Source organism: Vigna unguiculata, chromosome 11 (assembly GCF_037176805.1).
Source record: "Vigna unguiculata cultivar grain cowpea cultivar isolate G323 ecotype 2 chromosome 11, ASM3717680v1, whole genome shotgun sequence".
Classification (NCBI taxonomy): domain Eukaryota; kingdom Viridiplantae; phylum Streptophyta; class Magnoliopsida; order Fabales; family Fabaceae; genus Vigna; species Vigna unguiculata.
Genome location: NC_140802.1, coordinates 17,195,643 through 17,206,623, shown reverse-complemented (window position 1 = coordinate 17,206,623; position 10,981 = coordinate 17,195,643). Strand labels below are relative to the sequence as shown.

Below are 10,981 nucleotides of genomic sequence, written 5' to 3'. Positions count from 1 at the left end.
TCCTCAAACGTTGTTACACTTCTATGCACTGATATCTTCCATATGTTCTAACCTCTAGATTCAACTCCTTTTGGAAAACTTCACTACAAGAAATTCGTTAGTTATCTATTGATATTTACATACGGATTATAATTCGTAGGTAATGTGTGATTTACATACTAATTTACCTACCGATAGTCTTCAGTAGGTAATTTTTTACTTTCGTAGAGATTTTTCCATATTTATCAGTTTATTATTTTCGCATCCTAGATCCGTAAATGTTGTCCATATGTAAAATTAGCGCCCTTCGGCATGAAATTATTTTGAAGGATTTTATCTGTATGTAACCATATCCACATCAGCAGGTAAATATTTCATCCTCTTACCTACTGATATTATCTACCGTTCAGCATAAATAATATTTAAAAAAAAAAAAATTAAAACAAGTTTTTTCTAAGTACACAAAAAACACTTCTTTAGTAAACTCTCGTGAAGACTCTCTGCAATAAGTTTTCCCTAATATTTTCGCGTGCCCTAGGGTGAAAATGGCGTGCCGGTTGAGCTGAAAATCGCGCGACCCTTGACTTGAAAATCGCGTGGCCTGAGGTGGAGTTTTATTGTTCCCGTTCTCGCGTAGGTTGAAGTCACGACTCGATAGGAATTCTTCACCATTGAACACCGCAGCTTGCTCGCGCAACTCTAACCAGTGTGGTCGGAGTCCAACATTTCTCGCGTGCTTTCAAAGATTTTTTGTTTACCTTGAAGTCTCACTGAAATTGGAACTCCATCGAACTCAATCAAGGAACAGGATCATAGCTCATCTAGCGCGACTGAACCTTGGTGAGAAAGGTGATTGATTATTGTGTTTTAAAGTATATTTCTTGTGTTGAACATTTATCTTTGATTTGTTGAAAGGAACCGCATGCCCTAGCCTGAAGTCGTGTTTCAATCGAAGAAAAAGTTGAGTTCTTCATCGCGAGTGAAACTCGGTGAGAATAGTGATCAGTGTCTATTATTGTGATTGTGTTTATATTAAATAAAATCTCAGCTCCCCCAATTGCAATTTCTTTCTGTAGGTTGCTTCCCCAAGATTGAAATTCCCCAACTATGAACACTAAATTTGGTTGCGACACCACGTTAAAAACCAAATCTTTCTCCCAAAACCAACACAATAGCTCCAAGCTTGAGGCACTTGTGCAAGAGGTAAATATTTTTAATGCTTTCCTGCAAATTTGTTAAAGCATTTTGTTTGATCTATTCTTGCATTGGTTTGCGTGTTTTAGTTAGAAGTAATAGAATGGGTAGTGTAGAAAATATGATTCAAACACTGCAGAAAATAAAAGATGCAGTAGTTTCTATTGCAAAAAAATAATAATATCAAGATACAATAGTGATTTCGTGATAGTTATGTCAGCAGACTTAATTATTTTCTTTGTTTCATGTCTATTGTTTTTTTTTCTTGCTAAACAAACTAATGTTTCTTTCTTTTGTTGATTTTGTAGCATGTTTCGCAACTGATGTTTGATTTATTCCAGGGTTTTCTCGGTGCTGCATCTAGGTACTTGGGCTTAGAAGCGTGCTCACATTACTTGGACTTGTGTATGTCATGCACCTGTTCTTGTTTTGTGGTTTCAGTAATTTCTATATGCTTTTTATTTTCATAATAATACCATTTCTTTCCTTTGCTTCTGTTTCATGTTTATAGGAAATACTAAATCATATTTAAACTATTCCTCTCCTTATTGATAATAAAAAATTGAGATTATAATGAACCTTTCAAGTCTTCACAAAGGGTTTTCCTTTTCATACAAGCTTTCTAGTTCTATTTAGTTGAAGCCCTCCGATCTTATTCCCCCTATCTACAGAACAATGCTAACAATGCACTCTTTAGTGCTTACTATTGGGTGATTTTTCACGAGGGACCCAATAGGTAGGGATTATGACCACATAGTTTAGTGGGTCCTATATAAATTTCACATAATAGAAAAGAGTGTCACTTATTGTGTTCCTGGCATTTCGCTTAATCTAAGAATTCCCCTCTAATTAACCAATTGTCTGTCTATTTTGAATGTCCCTAATTCCCTTATAATTAACGAAATTAACAACACACTCCTTTGTACTTACTGTTGGATGATTTTCACGAGGGACCCAATAGATAGAGTGATGCCCACTTCATTTAGATGATCCTAAATGAATTTCACATAATAGCAAAGAGTGTGCTACATATTTTCTTCCTAGCATTTCTCTTAATCTAACAATTCCCATCTAATTAACTGTCTACTTCTTCTATTCTAACTATATCACTTCCATGTAATTCAACCTTATTCCCTGAGTTGAATTTTGAAAATATATAAAATATGCATTGTCCCTTATAGCTTTTTCCACTGCCTTCAGCTAGGAGTTTGACAAACACTGTGATGAAGACGTCAAATGCACAAATCTGCTTTATAATTATTCAAATGGCAATTTATTTGTTTGTCCATGGCTTCAGCTTGGCCTATTGGTTTAAATGACCTTAGTTGGTAGACTTGCACTGCCTTGTGTAAATATTTACCCATCATGGCCCCTAAGTTGGCACAAAGACATTACCTTTACAACAATGATTTCTATTTCATTTCATCTAACTCTTTTGACATTTTTTCCGATGTCATTTAACCAAATGTTAGTTCTGGAAATTGTAAGTCATTGCTCCATCTCCATCTTTACTTGTTTGGATTTTCCTTCTTGGTTTTTCTAGTAAGGGAGAATGTGGAAATGGATGCAATTCACTGGTTGCAACTTATTCTTTGTGACTCGTTTAAATATACTAAGTATAGCAATTCTAAGGCTGTTGTGGATCCCCGTGTGGTAGAACTAGAGTTAAGGGGTGGATGAACTAAGATATGTGGTTAGAGAGATGGTTAGATTGATAGAAACAACCACCACTCCGATATTTAAGGTTGATATTGATGGCCACATAATGCAAAGGTTTAAGAATTGACAAGACTTACTATTGAGGAGGCTATGAGGAAGTCCTTGGTTCATGATCTTGTGTTTAAAGAGTCTAAAATGGGTTAAACATGTATTCTGTATATGTAAGATTAAACAAAAAGCCATGCCCTTGCCCCTGCCCCTTCATTTTGACAATACTTGTTTGGTACAACAAGAGTGGCTTGTTGTTATATAGCTAAATGTAACCTAAGTTTTACTGATAAAGTTATGGTAGAGTGGATACAATGTAGCCAATATGCACAACTTCATGGGCAAGTGAGTCCCCTGTGAAATTTTTCAATCAAAATGCTTAAATCATTAGCAGCTGTAGTGAACCCCAATCGTGCCCACAAGTGGGTTTGGAGAGAGCAAGGCCCCTGAAAACTTGGATGATTAATTAAAAAACCCAAATACCTAGTCTTAATTCCATGTACTGCTCATGGACTTGCCTCTTTCTAATGACAGGCACACAATGCAGGGTTGAACTCTGGTACAAAAAATATCTCTAATAACTACAATTTACTTATCATTTCAATTTACCACTTTGAGTCAATGCATGTAGTTCCTTAGCTAGAGTTGTTGACATTATATAATAATAATAATATAATAATAATAATAATAATATCAATGCACTTGCATAATCTAATAATATGATATTTCTTATTACCATGGCTACTCATTATTATTCATGAAAACAATGAAATGAAGAAGGGTGTTGGTTCTATCATGCACCGCACTAAAAAATTCTAATAATAATGCTCACTAATTAAATGGGATGTGAGATGTTTGAAGTGGCAGCCAACTTTTTTTGTAAGATTAGATAAGAAAAGGAAAATCACATGTCTTACAATATATAAACGTGAATAAAGTTTGCTTCAGTTTGGCAATTAATTCCCAAAGATAAAACTAGCAACCGTGAATAAAAGCATAAGCGGTTATGCTTTTGTAGGACAAGATTTTGGACTTGACCTTCATCTCTCCCAAATCCCTTTATTCTCTCATTTACCTTTCTGTTTATTTTAGTTCCTTATTTTTTAGTTCTACTCTACAACTCTCTCTTTTTTTCATTTCAATTTTCTGTCTTCTAATTAACTAAATAAACATCACAATATTCTATGTGTTTGTGACCTAACCATTTTAAGTAGGCTAATAAAACCATTTTAAGTAAGGAAGTAATATTAAAGATATTCTAAGACAAGCATAATTGAATGTAAATTAATTGAAACTAGAATTATCGTACTCTAAACTGAATTCTAGTAAAAAACTAAGAATTAATGAGTGAAACATGACCAAACATATACAACTGAATTGGAGTAAAACCTTATCAAATTGATTGTTATAATAAATGTATTAAAACTTCATAATTTACTTGTCTAGAGTATTAAAACTTATCTTAATCTAGCAGCAGTTATCTTTACTGTGTGCTTTGGAAATGTAGCATTCAGTGCCTGTTTCTAACTAGTTAAATCCATGTTGTTTTCCTAAACTTATTGAGGCAACCACATGTCTTTAAAGTATGACTATGAATTCCAATACTGAGGTTGTGATTACCAAAAGGATGCAAATTGGTCCTTCTTTATTCTTTTGACTTTCATTTAGATGATTACCAAAAGTAGCACAACCTGGTTTCTTAGTAGATGATTAGGCACTTGAAGTCATGGCTTAATAAATCTCAACTGTCAGGACAACTGTTAAGAGAGGGCTGCCCATTTCCCAATATCTAAGTTGTCCATTGATAGTCTTACTTCTTTTAACTTTGTCTCAAACTAAAATCTACAATAATAGTATTTTTATGAGTCATAGTAATTGTTAGATGTTGTAGTCACTTATAACTATAGCAAAATCCTAATTATCCCGCTGTTGAAGTTTAGGGAACAAAAATTAGTTCTTAGTACAATGTATCTCTCGTTACCAAGGCTCCTATAGGTAACTAAATTTTTAGCCTTCTAACTTCCAACTGCATCAAACACTCCTTCTTAGCCCAAACTGTCCAGTCAACAAATTCAAGCAAATTTCCTGTTGCCACGTTGGACAACTTCTCTCCAAGTCATTTCTCTTTATTTTCTCGTGCTCTTGTTATCTACTACTGGTAGGCAAAAGTCCTAATTGCCTTGTAGGGTTCCATTCTTTCTTGGCATAGGTCCAAGTCTCTCTTCAGGATTCTATTCATTTTACTAGAGTAAAAATTCAAAGGAATTAATCAAGCTGAAAATTTCAATTGGCTATTTAAAACTACATTGTACTACTTACTAAGGACTCTTAACTTACTAAACTAAACTTTACTCTAAAAAAACACTTTTTAACATGTTTTTATTAAAAGTAAGATTATTAGAAGGAAATTTTATAAAAACAGAAAATAAAGAAAAGAAAACCCCCAAAAGAAATGCTTTAAAACACCAAATAAGTGTCTAATATGGCACTTAACGGTAATAACCTTAGCTAACTACTTCATGTATGATTGAATACTTGTGTTCTTGTTAGTAACATAAGAGGATTACTTTTTTTTGCTGTGGAATATATTAAAAGTAATTTCAATCAATTTCTTTGACCTAATTGTTTTTTTTATTTACTAATTAAACAGGATTACCTAACCCAACAAGTATTGCTGGATTGTGTGGTTTCTTTCCAACTTTCGGTTATCTGGAATTGGATCTACTACATTTGTTGTTGTTGCTGGAATTGTACTTGGTTGGTTCTGTTAATGTAATTACAATATTTGGAGGTATATATTTCTTTATGTGATTGGATTTTACTGTATATGTGTGTATGTACTTGACTAGAAGCCCTACATGTTAGTATTGTATATGTGATTGGATTTTCCTTATGTATGTATGTACTGTATAGGTATGTTAGTACTAGACTTGCTGCATGATATCAAACTTTTGGCACTTTGATTCCTAGGTGTTAGTACAACACTTTAATTCGTATTAAATCTTTATAATTGGATCTCTTAATTTAAAATGTTATAACTAATGTTATTAATCTTTTATATTTTTTTTATGCTTCAAGTTAATAAAACTACCACAAATAAATACAAGAAACTGAACTAAATATAGTGAACAATGTGTTTAACACAAATTGTTCAAATAGTGAACCAGTTTTTACAGCAAAACTGGACAACAATAGTCTTAATCAGTTTTAATAGTCTTTTTTTTATTCTGTATAGACTAAGCCTTATTAGGCCTATTATGTAGCCTTATAGTAGGGCATATGTTCCTATAGGACAATTGCAATTGTAACTGTCAAATAATTAGAAGTAGTTACTTTTTCAGTTGGTGAGTGTTTTCCTTTTATATGTTGCTCTATATATAGAGCATGGTCTTAACAATTGTCTGATTTTTCGTTGGTGTATAAACAGAACATGGATCAATTTTCATCAAATCGTGGATGGATGTATGATAGGTGTCATATAGGAAGAGGTGCTTTGAAAGAGTCTTTTGTAATGGGAGTTGAAGAGTTTATTTCCAACGCTTGCCAACAAGATTGTTATCGCAATTATGGGGGAGTTCGATGTCCATGTAGTAAGTGCAACTGTACAAGGATTTTTGGAGGAAAGAATTGTGAAGGTTCACCTCTACAAACATGGTTTCAAGCCTTATTATTGGGTTTGGGAGGATCATGGTGAACAAAGGCTAGAAGGTGATTTGGATAATGTAAATACTTGCATGGGTTTGGTTAAGGATGGTGGACACGGTCATTCACAAAATGACCAATTTATGTCAATGCAAGACATGGTGCATGATGCTCTTGGACAACAAGATTCATTCCAACCAGCAACTTCAATTAAAATGGAAGAAGCTCCAAATGAAGAAACTCAAAAATTTTATAACATGGAAGAAGCTCCCAAACTTGTCCTTGAAGCTCTTTTAGTCCAAACGTTGCTAAGCTCCAACATCTTTTCTCAAACTACTAATCCAAACTTAGCTTTTCTGGTTCACCGATATACATCATACAACAACTTCATACCCTTGGAATGATAACTTGTTTCAGAGGCCTCATCCAACTCTTGTAAAGGTAAGCAGACCAAGTTGACCTTGAATCTGCATTCCTCTACCATTATAGACACTAAACAAAAACCACAAAGACGCAAACAAGACAAACAAGGACATAGAAAGCAAAACCCGATCATCTACTGAGAACAAAACCATTTGTCTATCACCTTTCTTTCCCGTAAACCATTAGAATTAAGAAAGGAAAACAACCTTTGATCTAGTTATGAGTGTGCACCCTCATTACTTTATCAAGATGTTTCATGTTCTTAATACTTTTGATTCCACAAGAAAACTCGACTAAACTTGAACTCTAACACAAAAAGACATGACAAACCCACAACCCCCTGGTCATCTTAGGGACACATTGCTCTGATACCATAAATGTAACATCCCAATTTTAGCAGCTTGAAACTAATAAAAATAGGGAGTTTCATCATAGTTCCAAACCAAATAATCCAGTGTACAGAATATATTAATACAGTCTTACAAAAGATATGACTATAAAAATATATCAATTATACACTTAAACTAAACTAGTAAACTCTATGCTTAAACTGACCTCTGTTAAATCTCCCACTGGAAAGCTCCTCCACAACCTAAAACGATGAATCCTCATCCTCTAGAAGTGCCCTTGACACTACAACCACATCTGCTCCCACCGAAAAGGTGATCATCGCAAAAGAAAAACATACAACACGAGACAGAAACATAGAAAGCAAGGGTAAGCTAATAATGATTTAAAGAAGGTTAATTAGAGTAAGAGTATAAAAACAATAAATTATCACAAATTCACACAGGAACATTCCAATACTCATACGCCATTCAACTCTAGACTCAATCATCCATATATATGCAATTAACATTGGACCTCTTGGTAGCTTGCACCGTGTATGATTCCCAAACTCTACAGAGTTTGGCCTCAAGGGGTTATCACCCAATCATCACACCAGGTAAGTCTTCTTCGCGCCAAAGACTTGATCGAGTCTAGTGGCTAAGACCTCCTGCTACTCCTCACAACATAACCCATTATACTCTATATGATCCTTAATGGTTATTGGAGCGTCATGATACCAACAAAAACTGAGTCCTTATGTCTTTGCATACCCTACCTCATCCACACTTAGAATTTCTCCATGAAATTCTCCATAAATCACATACAACAGGTCCTTATTCACCTAATCTCACTCAAAGCATACCAAGACAATTAAAATAATCCATTTCAATAAGTTAATGTAATGAAACACATCAAAACAACAAACACATGAAATCTGGCAGCCAGCGCTCAGCCTTAGATTCCAACGCTCAGCCTCAGCACTGAAATTTTGTTCCAGACCTGTAGGGGTCCCAACACTTGGGCACCTTCAGCTGGCGCTCAGCCTCATTCTTCTCGCATTTTTCAACGCTAGGCACCGCTAGGTTTGCGCTCAGCGCTAATCGTCTCGCATTTTTCAAGGCTCAGCCTTGAATTCTGAGGCTCAGCCTCACACCAGAAAACAACACAAATTCTGGTTTTCATTGAAAGATGTTTCACTTGATTTCATGACCCAAATTGGCACCTCCATGGCAGTGTTGTCTAGTTTTCAAAATGGTTTTCAAGTAAAGTGAGATGATACCAATTAGAGCCATGATTCAAGTGTTCATTTTCCAATTCAACCTTAATTCACACAATGCAATCACAATTTCACTTATATCAAACATCAAACAATTCACATTCCATCACACTTCAAACAATCAATTCTAATTACACACAATTACATTCATTGTATCCTATAATTAAATTCAATTATCAGCTTCCCTAACCTGACAAAGCGACTCTACAGACCCAAACTGGTCAAAGAACACCAAAACGCATCTAACTCCACAGGATGGTCTATCTACACATAGAAACATCACAAGAACGATCAGGACCTACCATTATGATCACTGATCAGCAAAGACTCATACTGATGATTAAAACGTCACATGCAAGCGGAAGAGAGCTCGCATGCAACAGAAAACAGAAAAGACTAAAAAGAGAGCGAAAACTCAACTTACACGAACGGAGAAACTGATTGGTCCAATTTGAAGAGCTCGCCGAGAGGATCAATCCTACGGTCTCAGTTCTTCAATCAAACGACCAAAGAGACATAACCTCTAGAGAAAAGTCAGAGAACTCTAAAAAAGTGGTTTCTAAAGAGATGTTGTGTTTTAAAATAATGAAACTCGTTTATAACGATTCTATTTATACTAAAACCTTTTAATATTAAAATAATTAAGTCTCACTATTTTTAAACCACTATCACTTTTTAAATGCCATTTTCTAGGGTCTTACATTTTATATTATGTTTTATTTTTTATTTTAATATTATTATTGGAAAAAATAATTTAAAATTTAATTTGGTTTCTTTAGTAAAATTTGAATTTATATTTTAGAGCTTCCATTTTTCATTTAAAAAGGACATATTCAAAGTATAAATTTTGTATTTTTATGTTCATAATTTAAGAGTAAAATAAATAAAAATATAAAAACTAGTCTCAATTAAAAAAACAAAACATAATAATAATTATATATTTATCTAATAAACCATACATAACTTTAAATTTCAATTAAAAACGATTTGAATTAAGTTTTAGGTTCAAATAAAAAGTATGTAAACTTACGAAAAAATCAAATATATTAAAATATTAAATTATTAATATAATTTTGAAAGTATTTACTTTTTTTTTTCTTTCCTTCTTTTCTACTTTTTCTCTTTCTTTCTTCTTTACTTAGCTACATCCTACTAGCTTCATCTCTTTCTCTTTGCAAAAGTGTAAGTAGTTCACAACATCCAAAAGTTTATTCGAAAACTAGGCCATGAGAAGTGGTTGTGTCTTCTTCACCGCGTCCCATGATTGGGCCGTGTCTGGCCCAAGAAAGGGTGTTCAACACCAGGTCGTTGACGTGATCAAATCAATACGACTAAACTATAGCAACGTCAGTATTGCTAAGATAGTAATCAACAAAATAGAAAGGGTAAAATAACTCAAAGTCGTCTCCTAACGAACACAAAATTGATTTTTAACAAATTAATTCTTATAAAAACTATACAAAAGAGTTAGTCAAATAAAATAAAAAAATATAAGAGATAAAGATAAAAAGATAAAATAAGATAAAAATAATAGTAAAGAAAAATAGGTCGATTCCATTGCTTTTTCAAGATATGATTCATCATTGGTTTACTAAAGATTATTGTTATTAATTTCTTGTTTAAGATTTCAAATTAATCAATGTAACTTCTCAATTAATTGGTTGGCATCCTCACTTTTAACCAAAGTAACTTCTTAATTAAATATTACTATGCCTAATCATGTCTATTCGTTTACCTTTTATATCTAGTAAAAAACTAATTAACCAAAGTAATTTCTTGATTAATTCTATTCAAAGTTTTCACCTTTAATCAAAGTAACTTCTCAATTATTAGCAAAAACTCACTTCTCAATTAAAATTTAAAAACCATTGGACTCATACGATTGTTTTGTTATGTAGATTTAACATTGTGTTAACTTGTTACAATGTAAAAAACATTAAAATTTAACTAAAGTAACTTCTCAATTAAAATTTAAAAACCCTTGGACTCATACGATTGTTAAGTTATGTGTATTGAACATTGTGCTAACTTGCTACAATGTAAAAATCATTACTTTTACTAAATTATGAACTAAAAGACATAGATTAAAATAAATCACAACAAGAATCAAAAGAACAAACAAATTTATTGATCTAACCTCAGAAGACAATTAAGAAATTACAATGGAACTAACCCTTAAAGTTTAACCCTCCATGGAATGCAAATTAAAATAAAAATATAAGAAGAAAGTAGAGAGAGAGTGGAATTAGGCTCCCTTAAGGGTTCCTAAACTCCAAAGTACCGAGCTTGTCCTTTCTACTTCCCCCTCAGTCTCTTTATATAGGACTTGGACTTGGATTTTCTATTGCTAAAATCTCTCAAATATCTTTTAACATAAAGATAAAGATAAATATTATTTATCTTTATAGTGATTATGAATATTTAAAAATA

At 33.0% G+C, this 10,981-nt stretch overlaps 1 long non-coding RNA gene across 1 annotated transcript; it reads left to right on the top strand.

Annotated features, from left to right (window-relative positions):
• Positions 1-481: 481 nt before the first annotated feature.
• LOC146881585 (uncharacterized) lies at positions 482-5,773 on the top strand. The gene is made up of 5 exons (XR_014986167.1): positions 482-819; positions 895-968; positions 1,056-1,182; positions 1,515-1,578; positions 5,531-5,773. It is a non-coding gene; the product is annotated as an uncharacterized LOC146881585 (long non-coding RNA).
• The last annotated feature ends 5,208 nt before the right edge of the window (positions 5,774-10,981 follow it).